This window comes from Phalacrocorax aristotelis, chromosome 10 (assembly GCF_949628215.1).
Source record: "Phalacrocorax aristotelis chromosome 10, bGulAri2.1, whole genome shotgun sequence".
In the NCBI taxonomy this organism is placed as follows: Eukaryota; Metazoa; Chordata; class Aves; order Suliformes; family Phalacrocoracidae; genus Phalacrocorax; species Phalacrocorax aristotelis.
Window position 1 is genome coordinate 645,310 of NC_134285.1, and position 22,892 is coordinate 668,201.

The following is a 22,892-nucleotide window of genomic DNA, read 5'->3' on the forward strand; positions in this document are numbered from 1 at the left end:
CCCCCTCGTCAGGGTCCTCAGCACCCACTGGTGAGTCCCGGCGAGCTCGGGGGGCTGGCGGCTGGGATGCCACAACAAGGCTGCAGGGCAGCACGGGGGAGCTGGCACTTTGCTGACTTGTTACGCTTACTGCAGCTTTTATACCTTTCTGCTGTCTTTACAATTAATTCTCAAGTGCTCCAGTGCCGTTATTACCTGCTGCGTCCCAGCCCACCTCCACCAGCTTCCTTCATTAGCGGTGACTTCTAATCAGCACAGAATTAATTGCAGGTTTGCTGGGAGAAAGGTGAGTTTGATAAAGCACATTTCTAAGGGGACTGTTGTATTTATGTTCCTCTCAGCGAATGTTTCATGTGAGGACCAGGAGAGACGTGAAGGGACAGGGAGCATGTAGGTCTTACTTAAGAGTTACAACCTTTCATACTCCTTTTGAAAGCAAATTAACTTTTTTGCAAAAAGAAGAAAAAAAAAGGCATCGTTATGAAACTCCGTTTTTGGTGAAATCAGTATTTCATTAAAAGACGTTTGCCCGTGCTCCCAAAACAACCCTCCAAAGCCGCTGCTGGATGCCTGGCCGGGCACCACATGCACCGCATCCGCCTGCAGTGCTGGAGCCCGCGGCATGGCCGCGTTGGCCACCCAAGGCCGCAGGCGCCGCAGCCCCGGCCCCTCCAGCACCAGCCACCGCTTTCCGCATGAACGCCATGGCAACAGCTGATCCCCGCTGCGGGAACCGGGCGCAGCTGAAGCCACCCGCCTCCTGCGAGCCAGGATTACTGTTCCCCGCTTCTTCGCGGCTCCTTGGCTCAGAACAGATCTTGCCCGTTTGTCTGCTGGCCGGTTTTGGAAAGGCAGAGCCCAGCCCCGCGCCGCCTCTCGCCCCAGGATGAATGCCCCGCTGATGCCGCTGCTGCAGCTGGGTCCGAGGGACTTGAGTGTCTGGTGCTGTGCAGGCAGGGACGAGTCCGCTGGGTGAGGGAGCTGCTGCCTGCGCTGCCAGATCCAGGGCATACGGCTGCAGCAGCACTCCTGCCTGCCCTGCCTCCGCCCCTGCCAGCGCACCCTCTGCCCCGCAGCACTGTCTCACAAAGCCTCAGAGGGCACCCGACAGCAGGAAGAGGCTTCTCCCGTTCCGGTCCTGTTTCGTGATAGCCCTCATGGTTTCTGCCTCCAGGAAAGAGCCCCTGAGGGCGGAAAGCACCAGGAAGGTCCCTGCCTCCCAAGGGACCCACTGCGGACAACCTGGCTGAGGCTGCTCCAGACCCCCCTCTGCCAAGGCTCCGCTCACAAGAGGGGTTTGCTGTGTGCATGATAAACCCCCACTCACGTCACCCTATCTCACTTCAGTCTTAAAATACAAAGAGAGAGAAAAAAATCCCTGAAACTGGACTAAAACCCTTTTGAAATGTGCTTGGTGCTGGAGCAGATGGAATCTGTTTCCATCAGGAGGGGCCTCTGCAGGCACATTCCCTATATTTGCTTTTACATCAGTAGCTATTTTAGACTTGCAATGCCACTTCTCTGCGAGCGGCCAATAAAAATATCCTCCCGGAAGCGACAGGATTCTTAGAGCAAAGCTGCTTGTCGTGAGTGCAAAGTGCCTTCAGCTTCTTGGGGGGAGCAGCACCTTCTGCGGCCGCAGGACACGCCACTGATATTGGGGACATCTGCGGCACCTCCACAAAGGCTGCTCAGCCTCCATTGCATGCGGTCCCTGCTCCCCGCAGCGTTTCTGGCCGCGCTCCCCCCAGCCCTGGCTGTGGTGCCCCATGGGGACAGCCCTCAGCACCGCACTGCCTTTAGCCCTGTGCGCTCACCGGTGAGAGGCCAGGCGTCCCCGAAGCCCTTGCAGGCGGGCAGGGGCATGTTGCGTGGGGGCAGCTCTGTCTCATGGTGCAGCACAGGGACAGCGGGTCCTGCCCAGCTCCGGCTGCGGGAGCACTGGGGGACGCGGGCCCTGTGGGGATGGTGACGGGAAGCACCCCGCAGCCAGGGTGTGGGTCGTGGTGTGAGCAGGGCTTGGGGCTGGCTCAGCCCAGCAGCCCAGGCGAGCAATGTGCCCATCTCCCGGGGTGGGAATCGACTGGTGCTCGCTGGCTGCAGCTGCCCTCCGTGGCATTTTAATGCTGCAGCTTTTCATCTCAAGGCTGAGCAGCTACGTTTTTAAATATAGAATATTAGGGTTTTATGACAAAATCAAACAACACTTGCTGGAGAATTGATTCTGCCCCTTGTTTCCCTCCTAGCTGGTACCACGGTATTACTCCTCGGTGAGCGATATATCAGCCTTGCAACAGCACAGGGTTTGGTTTTCAGGACACTCTTATGGCTGGCTTTTCAGCATGAGGAATAGCAGCCCAGCTGCAGATGGGAGGATAAAAAGTCCCTCTAAAATTCCCCCGGCAGATCCATACTCCATTTCTGGTGGTGCGAAAACAACTGCACAATTGATTGGCTCTTAAGTCCAAATTTGTGAGTTGCAGAAAGTCGCTGGCTCCAAAGTCACTTAAATTCCCCGCGTGTCCCAGAGGTGCTGTTAGCTCTTGAGAAGCTGAAACCGCAGAGCCAAGCCCCTCTCCTGCACACCCACCTGCCTGGAAATCATCCGAGCCTGGGAGAGCTCACGTAATCCAATTGCCGGGGAAAGGATCCCTGCCCTGCAACAGGGCAGCTTCTGCGTTTGGTTATGCAAGAGCAGATGAAGAATCCCAATCTTCCCCTTAGTTATTCCTTCCCTACTTCCTCCCTGATTGCTCAGTACAAAAGCTTTGAGCCATCTTTAAACCAAATTGCTTCACAAATGACAAATAACATGAAAATAGGCTTCATAACCAGGAATAATGAAAGAAATCATTCACTTTGATATCAGGAGATGGTCTGTGTTAAAGGAGCCCTTCAGCCTGAATAGCAGAAAAGCACATTATAATTTTCATGTACTTACTCAGATAAAACATGTGACTCCATGGATGCTGCAGCTGTCATTTTGCCTGGTCTTTGCACTTTGGTTCTGAATTGCAAAGGTTATCTTGACACTTGCTGATAAATTTTAAATCACCTCTTTTGCTGTATGTGAGAAGGGGTAGGGAGAGCATATCTGAATACAAACGTTAATGGTATTTTAAAGTCCTTGGCAGAGAGGGGGAACAGCCCTGGGGACGGTGTTTGGCGACGCGTCCCCACCTCTGAGATCTGCCTGCCAGGGCGGCCGGGGCTCGCAGTGTGTTGCAGGAGTTGCCATCTCCGCCGACCCGCAGCCAACAGTGCTCGGAGGATGCCGGAGGCGGGCAGGACCCGAGTGGAGCTGGGGCTGACCCCAGCTGCAGACGTCGTTCAGGCTCTGTCCTCTGGAGCCCTGCCGCAGGAGGGGACCCTGCTGCCCTTCCCACCCCCTCCCCTCAGCTCCGCACCTACACGCCACTGACCAACACAATAATCTTGGTGTAATTAAGCAAATATCCGAGCAAAATTTAATAGTTTTCCAAAGCTTTTATCTTGGCAGCTATGAAGATAATGGCTGAAAATAGGTGTGCCCATACCGACTGGCAATTAAAGCATCATGATTTTGATTCCATCATGTTTGAGTGCACAGAGGGCTCTGCTGGGAGTTAGATTGGCTTGATGTGGCAAATTTACTCATCAAAATACATATAAACAGTGGGGCAACTCAGAAAAGCACCAGAAAGCAGAGCCCTGCAGAGCTCCCTGGTCAGATGTGCCACACCGGAGGGAGGCAGGCGCTGCCGGTGCCCAGCATCGTGCGTCCGCAGCGCAGGGTTTGGCTACGCAGGGCATGGGGCTGGTGCCCAATGGGGCAGGCGAGCCGTGGCCAGAAGCAGGGCTCTGCACCAGCTGCGGGGCTCGCAGCACCCCTGGGCAGCGCCCCGCTTCTCAAAGTCCCTTCTACCGCATGTCCCCCCCAGGCGTGACAGGACCAGCCACCGCACCGGGGCCTTTTTGGCAATGCCTTTGCCCTTCTCCCCTTTCTTCCCCAGAACAGCTCAGGGCTCAGAGAGGAGTTTGCCCAGAAGGAGTTCAACTGTTAGGAAAATCTCCAGTGCAAACAGATTAATTAATCTAATCAGACGCATCTCTCTAGAGGAATTGGATTAGTGCTTTTTGGATAAGGATTGTATTAAGCCGATCAGATAGGTTACAAATGCAATGAGATGTTGATTTATTGCAAAGAGGGGACTTGACAATTCTCACAGGTTCATGATCTCATCCTTAGGGCTGCAGGTTGCTGCTGAGCGAATAGAACGTGCTCCAAAATTTCCTTTGACACTGCAGAAGCCGAAGAGCCTTGTCTGGCCAGGGAGCCACCTCTGCCCTGCACCTGCTGGCAACGGGCCGGCTGCGCGGCCTGAGCTGCACGGGCACCGGCCTGGCGACCTCCATGCCCAGCGCTGCTGGAAACTGGACTTTGGGGATCGTCACCCAGCACCTGCCCCCGCCCAGGGGTCAAGAGTGGCTTGTGTGAGTGTTTGCGTGCTGTTAGTCACCCTGCTGTTAGGTCTGGGAGCTCTGCTGGGGTTGTGATGCCTTTGGGAAGGCCATGGGGGTGCTCGGGGGGGCTGCAAAGTGTTTAACTACCCCACGACATTGACTGCTCTTTCTTGCCAGTTGCAGCTCTGTTCCACGAGGGCAAAGGCTGATGCATTGATAAGAACAGCCAAGATTTTTTTTTTTAATTTATTGCCAGAACATGAGCATATTTGGGGGAAGATTTTATATGAAGATACAAAATTCTGCTCCTTGCCTAGCTCACACTTGAAGTGCCAGAAGAGAGTTCTCTGCTCTCGTCTTGTGTGAATGCAAAGCACCATCTGTTTCCTCTTGTACCACAAGTCTTGGCATGCAAAGAGTTACCAGGTGCTTCACTGTCTGTCTTCACTGTGAGACAGAAAAGTCCCCGAGACACTTAATCAGGGCAGCACATCCTTTACAGTATATCCATTAAGTGACTGTCCAGAGGACACCAGGCATCCATCCCCCATTTAGTCAAGTGTCACGGGTAGAGTGTACCCACATTCAGCATGTTTAAACATACAGTGCAGCCCACCGCCCGTGGGAGCCGGTGCCATTTCAGAGCTTCCCTCTGCACCAGCTGGTGGCACTGGGGCTTGCTCTGGCCCTCTGGGGACGGACGGGAATGTTTCCCAGGTCCTTGTCACCCAGGCAGGGGACGGCATGGATGCACCGTGGCACAAGGAGCTGGTCTCACGGCGTGCCCTGGGGCAAGGCATGCTCCTGGCTGTTACGGGGAGGAACTGCGCTGCAAGGGGGGACCAGGTCACCTCGCGCTTCAGCACCTTGTGGTTGGCGAATGGAAGGGGACAGGCCAGGAGGCCTCTTTGGCAGGTAGGGCATGGAGTGGGCAGGAGTGTATCAGCAGGGCAAGGTGCCCAAGCACAGTCCAGCCTTCATTAGGTGCTTGGTAAGCCATGCCACGATGGCTTTGTCAGCAGTCATTTTCCCCGCCTCCGGATTTCCCTACAAAGCTGTTGCTTTTCTTGCTGCAGTTCCCTCAGCATCACCAGGAGCCCGAGTGAATGTCTCTACACAGCTACACTTGTCCTTTGCTCAGCTTTGTGCTGCCAGCACAGCAAAAATACGACTGAAACGCACATAGCAGCAGCTGCCCAGGGAAGAGCCATCGGTCACAGTTACAGGATGCTTAACAAAGTGTAATGAAATAGCAGGTGCAGGCGCTGCTCTTTCCAGAGCCCCATCTATTAGCGGGGAGGGGACGTGAATGCTAATCCTCCAGCCCCACTCCCCGGCTGGGCTGCGAGCTGCGGCTGCTCCCAGCAGCAGGCCTGGCTCTCCTGGCTCAGCACACCAGACCCGGCTCCCCACGAGCTTGGGGCACACACCCCGACCTGCTGAGGAAGCCCCATAGCACCCGCTCTCCTCCCTCCTTCGCCTTCTCCAGCCACCTGGACAAACGAGGCAATGGAGGAGGCTGCCTGGACACATTTCCTCCTCCTGAGCCTGGTCTGGTTTGTGCCCACACAAGGATCTTCTGCACTGAGGCTGCCCCAGCTAGCCCCACAGGAAATGCAGCAAATCCTCCTCTTTTCCAAGCCCCCCAGATCCCCTCCACTGCCATTCCCAGGGTGACTGTGCAGCCCAGGACAAGGCTGAGGAGCCACCAGCACTGCCAGGAGCAGAGGCGATCCCTGAAATAACTGCTTTGCGGGCCTGTGCATGTCAGGGACGCCGGCTGCCTGCATGCCTCTTCAGTTTGCAGGGTTAATTCAGCAGGGAAAGCCTCTTTATGAGCAGGCAGCAAACACACCCGCTCACCACCGCCCACCTCACCAGCCGCGGCCTCTTCTGCCCCAGGAGAAGGGGATGAAAAGTTCACAAAGTGAATTTCTCAGCTGGAAGAAAGGCAGAAACAAACACAACTTGAACTATCACAGCAGGCGCATTGTTGCCTGCTGCTCAGGAATCAAACAGGCAGGCAAGCAAGTGGCTGATCTTAAATACAGGCAGCCGCTCCCCAAGAGCCAACCGCAGCATCTAGGAGAGATGGAACTGCCTCTGGCCAAGGACCAGCCTTTGTTTCTCCACCCTGGGCACCACATGGGGCAGGAGCCTCCTGCAGCCCCAGTGGGCAGAAAGCTCAGCCAGCCCCGAAGGTAGCTGGGCAAAGCCTCTCCTGAGCAAGCAGATCCAGCTGCAGTGCTCCTTCTGCTGCTCAGGAGCAGCAACGGTGGGAACTGGGGTCTCAGCGGGGCTGGTGCGTCCGGCTGCCCTGCCGGCAGCAGCTCCCTCCCACTGCTTGCTGTTGCTGCTGTCCTGTCCAGGGGGAGGGAGCTCCCCCGGCCACTGGGGCTGGAGAGCCTCTATCCCTCTCCCTGGTTTTTAGAGCACCTTCACCATGGCAGTGAAGTGCCACACATAATTAAAGAGCCCAGAACAGAAAGTTGCTTTTCTTTCTTTTCCTTCAGGCAGAGGAGATAAAAGGAGATGTTGTTGCTACCCAGCTTTGCTCCACACGAGTATATAGAACCCATGTACCCAGGCAGCGCGACAGGCACTCAGACTCCACCACACTCAATCACGCCAGCACGGCGGCAGCACACAGCCTGCAGAAGGAATGGGTCCAGCTCCAGCCTGGCAAGTGCATCAAGGGAGTTTCTGCTCGTAGAGGACTATGGAGCATGCTGCCTTCCTTGGGGACAGGCAGCTCCCGGGTGCTGGGAGAGGCAGTGCCGCTGCTGCGGCTGGGCTGGGCTCCCCCGTCCCACCAAGCTTCCAGCCGAGGCCCTCTGGCAGCACAGCACAGGGGCTGGCACAGGACCGGCAGGGTACAGAGCCACACCGACGGGCAGCACCTCCGAGGTCGCTCAGACCTCTCTAAAACCCAGGGTGGGCCGGAGGCTTGCAGAGCCGGAGCTGAAGCGGGCAGTGCGAGCAGTGGCCCTTGCTCCGTGCGGCATCTGCGGCACTGGCAGCAAAGGGCAGCGCCTGTTCGCACTCTGCCTCAGCTGCTCCCAGCACGTGTTTGCCTGGGAGCTGAGCAGCCCACACCCTTACTTCCCTCGCCTTTTCCAGCCATGCAAGCTTGCTAACTACAGAACAGCCACGATTTTTTCTAGGTAAGACAGGAATCCAGCAGAAGCGGTGATCTTGCCCCTTCAGCACAAGCCGTCATTGTCCCAGGGTTAACAGAAGGTGTTTTACTACTGTATTTCTTTTTCCCTCTCCCCAGAGAGATCTCCAGCCAGCACAGATGGCAGTGCAGCTAAAGCCCAGCCTATCCTGCTTCACACGTTACTGCGGAAAGTGAAGGAAGGGTTTGCTTTCATTGCTTTGACGCCTCTTCAGAGGCTCACTCAGAGGCTGATGAGCATGAGGTGCTCAGCACTGCCTGGAGGGAGGGTCTGATGATTAAGAAAACCAGCTGCTAGCTGGACAGTGGCCCAAGTGACAGGACTCCCCAGGTGAGCCTCATGCAGAGCTGGGCAGGAGGCTACCAGGGGGCTGGACTGCAGGCTCCCATCTTGACAGAAAAGGTTGGTGAAGGAGGGAGACTGGGCTCCATCTTTTTTTAGCCAGGCTTTCTCCAGAGCAGCAGGGCTTTGATTCCAAGCGTTGCAAGAAGAGACTATGCCAGCTTTCGCCCTCCGAGGCAGGTGTGCCAGGCCTGCGGCAGGAGCAGCTCCCTGCCGGCGCAGGCAGCATTGTGTGAGCAGAGAGCACACTCTGCTGAGCCACCGCAACACGGCAGCCTGGCCAGGCGCAGCGGGCGATGGCGGTGCCTGGTGAGAGGAGGGTGCCGGGCTGGGACCGGGCCCTGCAGCCCGTCCTGCTGGAGCTGCAGGGCTGACCTGCCCCACATCAGCCCCAAACCTGCCCTGCAGATGGGGTGCAGGGGGGCTCTCTGGGTTCGGGGGCTCTGGCCATAGCAGCAGAAGTGAGGGTGGGTGCTGCAGTGTCAGGCCATCCCCATGTCACCCCTTTCCTCTGCCCAGCAGGAGCTGGGAGAGGCCCTGCTCTGAGGAGCTGGGGGTGCAGGCAGGGCAGGGCAGGCAGGGAGGGCGGTGCAGGCAGTGCAGGCAGGGTGGTGCGGGCAGGGCAGGCAGGGAGGGCGGTGCAGGCAGTGCAGGGCAGGCAGGGTGGTGCGGGCAGGGCAGGGCAGGTAGGGCGGTGCAGGCAGAGCAGGGCGGCGGAGGCAGGGCACAACAGGCAGAGCAGGGCGGTGCAGGCAGGGCAGGCAGGGCAGGTAGGGCACGGCAGGCAGGGCGGTGCAGGCAGGGCAGGGCGGTGCAGGCAGGGCAGGCAGGGCAGGCAGGGCAGGGCAGGGCAGGGCGGTGCAGGCAGGGCAGGGCGGTGCAGGTAGGGCACGGCAGGCAGGGCAGGGCAGGTCAGTGCAGGCAGGGCAGGGCGGTGCAGGTAGGGCACGGCAGGCAGGGCAGGCAGGGTGGTGCGGGCAGGGCAGGGCAGTTAGGGCACGGCGGGCAGGGCAGGGCAGGGCAGGTCAGTGGAGGCAGGGCAGGGCGGTGCAGGTAGGGCACGGCAGGCAGGGCAGGGCAGGTCAGTGCAGGCAGGGCAGAGCGGTGCAGGCAGGGCACGGCAGGCAGGGCAGGCAGGGTGGTGCGGGCAGGGCAGGGCAGTTAGGGCACGGCAGGCAGGGCAGGCAGGGCGGTGCAGGCAGGGCGGTGCCCAGGGCTGAGCCCCCCAAAGCCGCAGACAGACAGGGGCTGCCCTGGCCCCATGCTGAAGCAGGCCGAGCTGCCCGGCCCACCGGCACCCTCCGAGAGGCCCGCCAGTCCTCGGCAGCGTGGGCGCCTGGGCCCGGCCCGTGGGGACGCGGCGGCTCTGCGGGGTCCCTCAGCACCGCCGCAGCTCTCCCCCGCTCGGTGGTGGCCCCGAGTCCCGCTGATGGGGAGCCGGGGGCCGGTCCACGGGCCCCCTCGGCCCGGTGCCGGTGCCGGCGCCCGTGCGCCCCGCGGCCGCCAGGGGTCGGTGTCGGCCCGCGGAGCCCCCGCCGCGGGGCCCGGAGGCCTCGGGCAGCCGCGCTCGGCCCGGCCCGACCCGGCCGAGCCTCCCCGGAGGAGGCGGGGGCGGCCGGGCCCCGCGGCTCCGCGGCCCAGGGCAGCGGCCGGGCCCTCTCGGGGGTGATGGGCCGGGTCACCCCGCGCTGCCGCAGGCCGCGGCCGTGACGGCGGGAGGCCGGGGACCGGCGTGGCTCTGGCCGCGGCGGGGGCAGGGCGGCCCGAGGGACCTGTGCCGGCCCCGCTCATCTCGGGGGGTTTCCGAGGGATTCCTCGGAGCGGGGCTGCGTACACACGCAAGGAAATGAGAATAATTTCCTCCAGATTAGGAAATCGAAACCTCCAGCTAATCAAGTTTTATGCAGCATTATTACTTTTCCTATGCAAAACCCATTTAAAAATCAATCTTGCTTGAACGGGAACAAAAATACATGACTCTAGTCGCAATTCTCTCTGACGCTTTTGGCATCAATTTGTCACTAATTGCATTAGCGTGGTGTTGCTCTGCTGGACGGGGACAGGGTGTAGTCACCGATCGCGTCCGTGCGTTTCTCATCTCACGGGGGGAAGAAGCGGTGCCAGGGATGGGCCCATGCCCGGCTGTGCGGGCACAGGGACGTGGTGCCTTGGCAGAGCCCTGGCACGTTGATGTGCCCAGCCTGGGCCCGGTAGAGGCGTGGGGAGGCGCCTCCGCTCACCCACCTTCCCCTGCGTTTCGCAGGGCAACTCCCGTGCACACCTGGTACGTGCGCCTCGTGAGAACCGCTCTCTGCTGTGGGAGCAGGCAGCCGGGCAAAAAGTTACCCCATGTCACTTATTCAATATATTGATCACTTAATATTTAAAAAATAGCTTTCATTCTTCCCTCAAAGATTTCTGAAGGCCTCGGTGACAAAGAGTTATTTTACAATCAATAACTGTTAGCATCGTGTTAGACCCATAATTCATGCTAAAATACTTGGACCATCACTCATCAGGCTACGACGTTCGGTGGTCAAACTGCTAATATATTGCCTGCTGCCTCTGCGGCCAGAGCCGGAGAGATGTGCCAGCACGCCGGCCCGCTGCCCACCAGCAAAAGCTTGGCTCCCACCTTATTGCGGCAGCCACCCCACCCGAGGGTGTGAATTCCCAAGGATACTGTGAACCCCAGGGCTCACCTTCGGTGCCTTTGGCTGCTCTCAGTGCTTATGGGGCACCCAGCAACGGGTCCCTGCCCCTCAGACACCCTCCGATGTGTTTGACCCCGACACGGTGGCAAACACGGTGTGTTTGAGTTCTGATACACTGTTAACACTGCCTGAGCAGGAAAGGACGTGGCAGCTCCACCACAAAAAGTTGGCTCCATACGGCCATGCAGAGGAAAGTCTGGAAATCGTGTAGCCTTTGCTGCTCTTCTTTGGAAACATTTGGCTGAGTCCATGCTTTGCAAAAAGCCACCGCAAAAGACGGTGTCACGCAAGTCGCGCCCAAGCCCAAAGCTCACGAGGTGCTTTCTGCCTCCAGGGAGGATGCACCATTGCTGGGAGCTCTGAGAGCTCGGGGACCACTGTGCGGGGGGTCACAGCCTCACACCACGATGTGTCACAGTGTAGCTGGAGCATTTGCAACATTACAGCTGAATGAGTTGAAAAACATGCGGGTTTTCTTTTCAAAGAAAAACCTTCCCACATTACTTGCGATCTGACAGATGCTTTAAAAACATTTTGTCCGATGGTGTGGTGCAGGACACAAGATAACATCTTCCGCAACCTCTGTCCCTCCCTGGGGCGCGGGAGAGCGGCTGCCGCTTCTGCAGGCAAGGAGGCTGGCTGGGCTGGAGCAGGCAGCATTGTGCTCGTCGTTCACTTTGGACCTGTGCCCAGAAACTTTAGCAGCGGAAGCAAAACTGCAGCACTAAATACACTGAAAAATAAAATCGGTGGGAGAAGGCTGTAACAGAGAGATTTTTGCACCAGAGCCAGGCAGTTTGCTGCTGTGTCCCCATCCCTGAGGCGGGCTGAAGCTTCTGCAGCCGCTCAGAGCTCATCCAAACCATCTGGCCCAGGCTGCCTTCTTGAATGGCTGAGACGAGTTTGTGGCCCTGCAGGTTTCACACTGTGTGAAATCCTTTTGCTGACCTCCTCTTAATTTCCTCACTCACAACTATTTACCTTTTCCAGCTGCCCTTAAACCCCTCTTTGGGCTTTACAGCCCGACTACTGCAGTTTGTTCCAGTGTGGTGAGGGCTTCACAATGTCCATGAAACACCATTTCCATGCAATGTTTCATAGTCACAAAGCTGGACGGGGTCATCGGGCCGATGTTCCCACCAGCTGGGCCCCTGCTGGGCTCTTTGAGGTCCTGAGAGAGACCTATGGCATTTTTCAGATCGCCCCCAAGCCCCTCCATGCTGTCCCAGTGGTATGTGTAGGGTGTGCTCCCGGTCGGGGGTCAGGCTGTCAGGATCGCGTCCTGCACAGTCAGAACCACAAGCAAGGTTAATACGGCAGCGCTTGTGCCGCATGTCGGTGGTGGGTATGGGATGCTCTTGCTCCGTGGTGTGCTGCCCCAGCCCCGCTCCTCCTCCTGCTTCCAAAGGGTGCCAGGCCACAGTGCCCGGTGCCCTCGGGAGCGCACATACCCAGCTCCAAATCTCCCTGTGGTCCCTCGTGACCTTTGGTGTAAAGGTCCCAGTGTTTCCCTCTGTGCCAGTACCTAGGAGAGGGTGTTTCACTTTTCCCTCCTTGTCCTTCGTTTCAGCCTCCCTCCTGCCTGCAGCGCCTTCCCAGCCCTATAAATACCTGCAGCTCTGGAGGAGAGCTGTGCTGCCGTGCCTCCCCGGCTGCCCGCCCCACAGGCTCACACGTCTCGGCACCTTCGTTCTCAGCATAAACCCTTTAAATCACACCTCGTCTAAAAGCGTGAGGGACTAGCAAACAACACAACTTATATTGGTTCCTGGGCCATCTGGGAACCTGATTTAGATGTAACATTTTCTGCAGTCACCTGGAGGAGGCTTTGGATGATATATTTCAGGACTATTGATTTCTATATCCATCAGTCAATCCCCTTTATTCTTCCTTGTTACTTCCAAAGCCATTGGTGCCTAACAAACCACCTGGGCTTCCCACTGACTTAACACCGTTCCCTGGAGCGTGCACGACCAGCCTGTCCCACTTGCCCACACGAGGTGACTGAGCACGCCTTATTCACTGGTCCCAGAAATGGGCTGTGACCCCCAGCGCAGCCAGAGTGTCCAGCCTGCCAGGGTTACCCCTGGAAATAATCCCTCTGTCATGGTTTTGGCCGGAGAGCTCCTCGGCATCTGCCTGCGTGGACACAGCTGCGGTGGGTCACTTGGCGAGTGCGGCAATGGCTGTGGTGTGCGGCTGGGGCAGGCAGCATGGTCACCAGCTGCCCCTGGCAGGCCGGGGTGTGGGTGCTCACAGAGGGGCACCCAGTGCTGCTGCCAGGGACAGAGCGAGCTGTACGGAGCGTGGCGGTGTTGGGCTGTGGGGTCCCCCATACAGGATGGGGAAGCACAGTGCAGGAGGGGAAATCCCAGCTGGCTGCAGTGATTTAGACACGGCCGTGGCTCTGGGGGCAAGAGGTGCAGTAGAAATTCGTACAATGCACAGTATGATGCTCCTTAGCATTTGCTGATGGGCATGGAAAGCTGGAGCCTTAATAAATGCTTCAGATAGATCCTTCAGCATTTGCAGCCCTGGAGCTGGGGTGGGCGCAGCCAAGGCCCGTGGGCTATAGTAGCAGAGAGGGGAGTAAATCCCTGGGTTCCTGCAGCAGCACGTGTGGCTGCTCCTGAAAGTGGTCATTGCCAGCAAAGTGCTGTGCTTTGAACACTAGAGAGCAGTGGGTTTTTGCAGGGACTGAGCTGCCTGACCTGCCCAGGCTCTGCGCTTCTGCATCCTCCTGTCTGGGGAAACCAGTCTTAAACTGCTTGAGGGGGCTGTGGCCGGGAGTGGGGCTCAGGCAGGCAAATCCCACAGAAGACCCTGCCTGCAGCCACGGCGGGCACAGACCCCTCCTCTGGCAGCAGCTCCCTGCTCCCCCAGCCCAGTTTTGCGGAGACCTCTCCCAAGGTGGAGGACGGGGAGTCCCCCCTTGCAGCTGGGGCATCCCCAGTCTTCATCCCTCCCGGTGAGCTGCCTTCCTGAACTGCTCCTGCTGCCCCGGCCAGGCCCTGTGGCACTGGCCAGCAAAACCAGGGCGAACGCAGCATGGCAAGGCTTGGTTCTCCAAAGCCTCCCTGGCTTTCCCTGCCTGGCCCAGAGCTTTCCCTACCAGACGCCAGCACCCAGGGGAGCGGGTTTCTTTAAACAAGGGAGGTGCTGTCTGCGGCTTCGCACTGAGCTGCTTGTCCAACACCTACGGAAGGCTGCGTGTTTGTTTTCCTAGCTAAGTCAACACTGAAAAATGAGCTTTCTAAGTTCACCTGAGTTACTCTGGATTGATATTTAATGAGAACAGTAACCTCTGACAGCTGGGGCAACACCGTCCTGGCTGTGCATTCAGTAATACAGACACTCGATAACGAGGGCGTAACTGCACAGACACGATCTGGCTTTAACCAAATTAAAAGCTCATGCGATTTCAGATGCGCAGCCCAGTCCCTTGTCAGCTCTGATTTTTCACTAACGTTTTTGCACATCAAATGCTAAAAACCTCACTCATACCTGTCTCTCTCCCTCTTGCCCTGACTGGTGGGGTGGTTTAATGAGCCCCCACATACGAAAGAAAGAGAAGAGGAAAGGGAGGAAATCGTTATTTAGCCCAAATCCAAGGCTGTGACTGGCACTTTCATTAAGGGAAATTGATTAACTGGTGCTGATTGTGCTTTTTGTTCTTCCCGGCTGCTGCCGAGGCTGTGATGCACGGAGGTGCTGGGCTGCAAGGCCTGGATAATTGGGTCCTGCTCTCCAGGCTGCTCAGCCGACGTGTCCGTGATTCACAGGCGCCTGGGGAGAAAACAACGGGCTGCTCCAAACAAACCACGCGCCACGAGCGTACAGAGGCGAGAGCATGCCCTGGGAGTGGGCCACGGGGGAAGGACCCCTTCTTGGGCACCAAAGCAAGATAAGTGTTAATTAAATTAAGTTGGCAGCTTGTTTTGAGCCCAGTAACCTTCATTTCATAGGGTGTGCTGCAAAAGTGCCTGCTCTTAGAAACTTAATGCTGTATGAAACTCTCGAAATTAAGACAAGCAGGGCCAACGTGTCCATCCCTCACGACCTCACAGGGTGCAGACGGAGGTAACCGAGGCCATGATTTCAGTTCAGGTACATCGCTATGTTGGTGGCCAGAGAGCGGCCCTGCCAAGGGTCATCCCCCACCAGCGATCCTGCCCTGGCAACTCGCACGGGCTGTAGAATCGGCTTTGGCACCCGCTGCCCCCCAGCCTCCTGGGGGACCGCGCAGCTACGCAGCCAGGCCCTCTTCCCATCTGGAAGATCTGAGGGGGCGACATGGCTCAGATGTCAGCAGTGGCTGGAGCCCCGGCATGCCGCTGTGCTCACCCCTCCCGGGGATGCCCGAGGCATCGACCCCCTTGCTCTGCTCCGCCGCCTCAGCCAGCGTCCCCACTGCACTCTGGTGATTCGTGGGTTCGTCGGTGAGCTGGTGGCATTAGCTGCCAGGAAAAGCAATCTGTGAAGAGAGGGCTGTCGCCTCCGCAGCCACCTCTGCAATTTAGTTGTTCGGCATCTCCAAAGTTTGGCACCAACTGAACCCAGAGCGCCAGTTCTGTATGATAAATATAGCATCTGTGCGCTGCTGCTGGGGATAAAAGATTGTTGATGACCTTTCTGAATGAAATCTTGGAGCGTGTGGAATAAATGTGGAAAAGGTCATAAGTGGAAACTTTTATTATGTGGTAAAGTCAAATGTCATTCCTAATCAGTTAGTAGACACCTGGGCCTGCGGTACACGCCTGCCTGCTGCGCGTCCTCCCCAGGAGCGAGGAGAGAGGCTGCCAGGCACACACTCTCCTGCCTGCACGAGCCTGCCCGCACAGGCAGGCGTGATCCTCCTGCCGCCCCATGCAGCCAGCGGGTGCTCCAGGGACCCCCTCCCCGCAGGGACCCAGCTGTGCCACCCCACCCGCTGCTCACGGCGGCGGGCTGTCCCCCAACGCATTGCAGCTGCAGCGTGGCTGAGGGGTACAAAGCCCAGCTCAGGAAAAATTAGCCAGGGAAATAGGGGCAGCTCTGGCAGATCTCATCTTAAAATGAACGCAATAGAGCATTTGGGAGTTGTTGTTATTATTGTTTTGTATTCTTTCTAGCCTGTGAAGAGGCTGAAATCAGTCCTGGATAAAGTGCGATGGGGGCAAAGTGCAGTGTGCCACTGTGGGACCCTGCTGGGCGAGGATGCCTTCAAGGGGCGTGAACGGGACCTGCCGAGAGGCTTGGTGACAGTCTGTGCCCTACGTCAGGGAGTTTTGTGACCTCACCTCCGAAAAACGCAAGCACCTTGAAATATTCTGACCATAAAAGTGTTACATGGAGGACAATGCAAAAGAGGCAAAATCAGGAAAAACTCCTGTGAGTGCCCCGTCCCCTGCGCCTGGCCGGGGAGCAGGAGGGCAGTGCCCAGAGGGGGCTGTGTCAGGGTTAGCCCCCTGCCTGCCTGCCTCTCCTTACCTGTGCCCACTGGGAGGGAGGGGAAGCGGCAGAAAGACTCAGTAGCATTCACACAGATGTCATGCTCCAAGACCGCTGTGGGTGGGTATGATAACTGTGCTTAACACAGGGCCTTAATGTTCACTTTGGTGTTGCAAACAACTGTTTCGGCTGCACGAAAAGCAGTATGTAGACAAAGCATTTTGTTTTCAAAGGCTCATTAACTACAGCTGCAAGCTGATGTGCTGCTGAGAGGAATCCTCAGCAAGCTCCTCTCTTGCCGGGTTTTCTCCTGGCTGCATTTCACAGATGTTTCTAAGAACGTGAGTTTACTTTGTGTGAATGTTTTAAGAAAGAGTGTAATTGAAATTCTCTTCCCAGTGCAGGGGAAGATGACTCATACATCACTCTGTTATTTTCTATATAATAAACAAGATGGAAAGCCAGGGTTGGAGGAGCTGGACTTAACAAATAGCTGAAACTCTTTGCATTTAAACAGAAATGACATCAACATTTAAATCCCAAACAGCCCTGCTAAGATTACATTTGCAGTCAGTGTAGAGGGCCCAGACAGCCAGGAGCAAGCATGCTAAATGCGTGTTTGCATTTATCTTTTGCAATAAATATTTCCAGTTGTGTACATGAAAAATTATGTAATTTTCTGGGTTTCAACATTTTGGGTCTTTCAGCAGCACATACATCAGCAGTCCGCCAGGTTTGGGCCTTTCCATACTAGGCTTGGGAGTCAGGAAGCACTTCGCAGCCGCAGCTCTTTCGGCGGGATCCCTGCTGTGCCCGATGCCGGCTGAGCCCAACGGGGAGGTGGGATGATGCAGTGGCTGCGGCGGCACAGCCGCGGGGCCCGGGGTGGGCGCAGGGGTGAGGAGCTGTGGGCAGGACCCATCCTCGCCGCTCCCCAGGGACCCCCAGCAGGGAACCGGGCAGCGTGTACCCCACGCACCCGCAGAGCCAAGCCCCTCGGCGTGGAGCAGCACGCTGCCCCTGCCCGCCTCGGCTAAAGGGGCTGCCCGCCACCGTGCAGCCCTGGGACCAAGGGCCTCAGCAGGGACGCGGCCGGGGTCCTGGCTCAGCTGGTGCCGCGGGGCAGTGGCAGGAGCCGTCCCACGCTCTGTCACTGCCGAGGTGAGAGGTGCCATCCCCCTGCTCGAGTCCAGCTCCCAGGACCCTGCCATGCCCCCGTGGGGTGGGAAAGCCCTCAGGGAGCACTGTCGGGCTGTGACCAGGCACCTCTCAGCACTGGTGAGGCCACACCTTGAATATTGTGTGCTGTTTTGGGCCCCTCGGGACAAGGAGACCCTTGAGGTGCAGGATCGTGTCCAGAGAAGGGCAGCGGGGCTGGGGCAGGGTCTGGAGCACAGGTGTGCTGGGGGGTGGCTGAGGGGGCTGGGGGGGTTTAGCCGGGAGAAGAGGAGGCTGAGGGGAGTCCTTCTCGCTCTCTGCAGCTGCGTGAGAGGGGCTGGAGTGAGGGGGGGGTCAGTCTCTGCTCCCAAGTCACCAGTGACAGGGCGAGAGGGAACGGCCTCAGGCTGCGCCAGGGGAGGGTTAGGTTGGATGTGAGGGAAAATGCCTTCCCTGCCGGAGCGGTCAGGCCCTGGCACAGGCTGCCCAGAGAGGAGGGGAGTCACCATCCCTGGAGTTATTTAAAAGACATGTAGTCATAGCACTTCAGGGCATGGTTTAGGAGGCCTGGAGGTGCTGGGTTGGGGGTTGGACTTGATAATCCTAGAGGGCTTTTCCAACCTTAATGATGTTATGATTCTATGATTCACCTGGGCACTTCTGCACCTCCCCAGGTCCCATTGTTGCCACCAAGCCCACCACTCTCCGCCAGCTGCTCCTGCACTACCAGCCCGGCAGCGGCGGGACGGCCAGGCGGGCCCAGCAGGCCAAAGACCCCTCTCATCTGCTGGGCCATCCTCGCCCACCCATCTGGGCCCCGCTCCCCGTGCCCCCAGCATCCCCAGTGCTGGCAGAGGAGTGGTGCCACAGCTGAGCAAGCAGGGCCGGCTTTTCACCTTCTCCATGTGCAACTGTGTAAAGGGGGGAAAAAAGGTGATGGGGTCATCCCCGGAGTCTAATGGAGAAATGGGAGGGTCAGACACATCCCCATCAAGTGCCAGTCCCAAGAAGTGGGGGCTAGGCTGCAGCCAGCTCCGGCTTCAGCTTCCCCAGAGGTTCCTGCTGCCACACACTCAGAGGAAGCTTTAAAACACACCCCGAAGGCTCAGAACCAGCCTCCCCGGCCACCCCAGTGAGCTCTGCTTCCACCGTGTCCCTGGCCGGGGTGCGGGGGCTGCCATCCCGGCGGGGCACGGATAGTGCCAAGCCCCTGGCAAGCGCCCGGCGGTGGCAGCTCGCCCCCCTGCAGGGCCAGGGTGCCCTGGCGCTCCGGGAGCCTCGCTGGCTGTGCTCTCCCGCCCGGCTGCCCCGAGCTGCTGCCGCCACGGAGGAGAGAGGGAGAAACCACGGAAAACAAATTGTTTTCCTGTTGCATTTCTCTCTTTTGCTAAAAGCCCCAGCGCAGTAATCTGAGTGGCATTGTTTAGCCAATTACTAATTTACTAGGAACTAACTTTAATGCATTAATAAATGTTGTCATTTTCCTGACAAATTATCATAATAACACATTTTAATGGGCTGCAGGAGTCGGGAGAATAGTGGGAAATAAATATATTTCAGTATTACTTATTCACTAGATCTGTACCTAATTATATTTGCAGAATAATTACACTGCCACTGCTTCCCCGAACCACGTTGTGTCAGCAGCAGGGCGGTGATAAATCCCTGCCAGGCGGAGGCAGCCCCCCGCAGCCGTGATTACAGCCTTTCATCACCTGCGGGGGAGGCCCCTGGGTGACACTGTCCGGCCGGGCCCGCCGCCAGCTGCCCTGATTTACTTACCTCTACGCAGGAGAAACTAATTCAGGAGACGGATTGCTGGAAGGACCCTCCGTGTGAAACATGAATCATTCTTTAATCACAGCCTATCCTGGGCTAAAGAGCGCAGCTCCAAGGTACCGGCGGGAGAGGAGGGCTCCAGCCCAGCTTGGATGATCTGGGTACTGCAGCGGTGGGTTGGAGACCCCCCTGCATCCCACTGCAGCCCCCCCGCAGCCCCCGAGCATCGCCCTGGCCGGGGGTGCCGGAGCCCTGGCGCCGCAGGGTCCCTGCACGGAGCAGGAACGACAGGGTTCTGGGTGTGCAGGGTGCTCATGGCACCGGCTGCCTGCAGAGGGGCTGGGTGACGGGCTCTCGTCTGCCGCGCGAAGGGCGAGGAGCGGGAACCGTGAAACTCTGGGCCTGGCCAGCCCAAGGGCTTCTACTGCCGTTCGCAGGTGGTGTGCCACCCCACGGGGCAGGGACAGGCACAGGGACAGGCACAGGACAGACCGACAGTGCTGCAGGCAGGGTGCTGGCGTGGAGAGCCCGGGAGCCCTGGTGCAGTGACAGAGCAACCGGCTGCTTGCACGGATGCAGGAGGGCAGGAGGACAGCCCTGCATGCACTCTCGCAAAGGTCACTGCTCAGGCTAGCCACGGCACCACTGCCACTTCGTGTGGGCTCTGAAGGGTCCTGGACAGCAGCAACGAACCACAATTATGCGAGACCTTTCGATCATAACAGATTTATTCAAAACTCATGCATAAATATTAATGTCCCCAAAGATTTTGAACAACTATTTGGCATAAGCAGAGCAAATATTTAAATCAAACCTGACTGCTGTGCATTGCAAACAGACGGGGCAGTTCTGCACACAGTGGCACCTCCGGCAAAGCCTCTCTGTGCGCTGGCATTTCTGGGAGCCCCACAGGCTGCTGCTGACGTGCGCGGCACACAGCCGGCACCCGCACATGCCCTCCTCTCCCCTGCTTTCCAGGTGGTTGTTTCAGACATGCAGGCAGCTCCCGGGTGAAGGGGAGAGCCTCTGCCTGGCCTCGTCCCGGGCTGGGGGACCTGGGGGACCCCGTGAGCCCTCTCCTGCAGTGGGGGCTGGCACGTGGCACTGCACCCGCAGCCAGCAGCGCGGTCCTGCAGCTCCCGGTGCCTGGGTGGGATAGCAGTAATTAGCCATGAGCTTCAGCCCCTTTGCCCTATTCTCACCCCATCTCCGAGAACAGCACACCAGGCACATGACGCCCGATGTATGTGCAGTAATGAACAAAGATGTATTTGCTGTCATCAGACAGCATGAAAGGTTATGAAATTATAACTGCCTCCTCTTAGCATTGATGAAGCATGCCCACTTTAGGCAAATTGCCATTTTCCTGGTTAACGGTATTTCAGCCACTCTCCGGGGACCTGCCCGAGGGCAGCACGGGGCTGTCCCCCTCCTGCTGGCAGCCGGAGCTCCAGGGCCCGCTCCACACGAAGGGCCCAAGCCAGAGGAGCCAGGCTGCTGAGCAGCTGGAGGTCGATCTAAACCCTTCCCTGTTCCTACTCCTGCTGCTGCTTGCTATGCAGCTCTACAGACCTGAAAGCAGGGACAACAGTTCATCCCGCAGCGCAACCGCCTGTGATCTGCCCTCACGGAGGAGATAAGCTCTTTGCTGTAGGAAATGCAGAGATTTCGCAGGTCCTGCCTGCTTTCTGGTCAGGCTGTGCATTAATGGCACGATCGATGCTCATTGATTGTGTGAGGCCATAATATCAGGATGCTATCAGCCAAAGTGGCGATTGCACAGGGACCCCGTGTCTCTGGCAGTTGCAGTGCAAAGCAGAGATAACACAAGTCCTGTTCAGCACTGATGAAATTATTCCTCGGTCTGTGTCGCACAGGTGAACGTGCTGCTGCACTCCAGGGCCGTCTGGGTGAGCGGAGCCGTGCTCCTTCCTGGCCCGGGGGCCCAGGTGAAGCGAAGGGACAAAAGCGGTTACTGCTTCATCAGTGTCCCTGGGGAAGCTGCTGGTGTGCAGAAGCAGCAGGAGTCATTCAACAGGTCACTGGAAGGAAATTTTTTGCCCTTGAATCGTATGACGCTTCCCCGCCTGGACGCAGGATGCTCTGCAGCCTCCTCCTGACAGGAGGGGCTCATCAGCGGTCGTCTCACCCTCCATTATAAGAGGTGGGTGAGGTAAAGCAGACCTCAGGGATGCATCTCCGGGGCCTGACGCCCACCGGAGGCTTGAGGGGGCAGCTGAGCCCCTGCCCTGCCCCACCCCACCGCACACGACTCGGCTCTGCCCTCGCGTGGGGCAGGACCAGGCTCTGGGCGAGCTGCCTCCGTTTCTCCTCCTCCTCGGGGGCCTTGACCTGCTCCCTCTCGCACTCCTAGCTCTCAGCTAGCATTCGGCAAACGAGGGGAGCAGCAAATAGCCTCGTTCACAAATACCATGGGCACACCTGGAGGTTACGCAGAACTGGATCAAGAAAAAATGCTCACAAATGTGCTTTTGGTGTAGGATTTCTTTGTAAGGTTTAGAGAACAGCCCCAGCTTTGTCCCTTTCAACAACAAACAGATCCTCTAGTAGGTAAGGGGGGAAAGCAGCAAGCTGCAGCAATTTCCTGAAGAAATGGGCTGGTTTGGGGCTACAGATGTTGGCACCAGTCTCTCTAAAATAAAAATAATTGCAGACCATTAAAATAAAGCGATCTCTTCAGATGAGAAACAATTATGCTTTTCAAAGCAAGTGCACATGTCTTTACACCTAGTAATTATCAATTACAGAAGATACCTGCTCTGTTATCTCAACACCATCTCCAGTTATCTTTTCAGGGCTAATTGCAATGGATTTAATTCAGAACTCAGACACTAATGATTTTGACCTTTATGCTTATTCCTGAGGTGTGACAACGCTTTAAAGGCCGCGCAAAACTCATCTCCCTGTTGCTTGCATTGCAATTCCCCACCTTTGAACATGCAGAAACCCCTTTCTACCCCGGATCTGTCCTTCCTGACGGCTCGGGCGGGGAGGTTTGCGCTGCCAGCCCCGGGGATGCTCTGCTGCCAGGGCTCCGGAGCGGCTCCAGGCGGGCAGAGCCCCAGCCAGCCCAGGCTCCCAAGGGAGCACCGGTCTACTGGCAACACCGTGCAGCTACCGTCATTCCTAACTCCGGATTATTTACAGTGAAGCTTGTAATTGTCCCTGCAGACTTCCCCAGTCGAGCGGGGATGGAGAGGCTGGAGGGGAGCTCTCTCATTGCGCTCTGTCATAACCCACAGTGGCCTTTGTTCGTAAGCACTTCTCTTGTCACTGTGTGATGTTTAATAATCACCTTTTAAATCACTTTGAAAAGCATCCATTGAAGTCTGGTCAAGCAGCGGCTTTGGGGAGCAGAACCGTGCACGGTGCTACGAGAGCTGCACACAGAGCGGTGCGAATCATTGATCCGTTGCGTTTCAGTGCTTTGTCCCTGCATTAAACGTGGGCGAGCGTCCCACAGGGCCCCACAGCATTCACTCCTGGGCAGGGTTTCCCAGGCTCTTCCTCCCATTTAAATGTTAAGTGGGTGGTACTGGGGTCGTCGAGCGGGGTGCACAGAGCCCCTGGCGGAAGATGAACTTCCCTGGGGTGTTGCCAGACCCCGCGGTCCCTCCAGCTGGATACACCTGTGGGCGCACTGGCTGCTCCCCGGGGTGCCATCTCCTGCGCCCCGGCAGAGGCTGGATCCCGGCTGCTGGCGCGCCCCTGGGCGCCGAGGCTGTGAGCTGCTCTGCAGAGCAGGCGCGGGTGGCCGGAGCAGGGCAACCCCACGCCCTGCAGACATGGGAGGGCTCCGGGCTCCGGTGCGGCCGGGCAGGGCAGC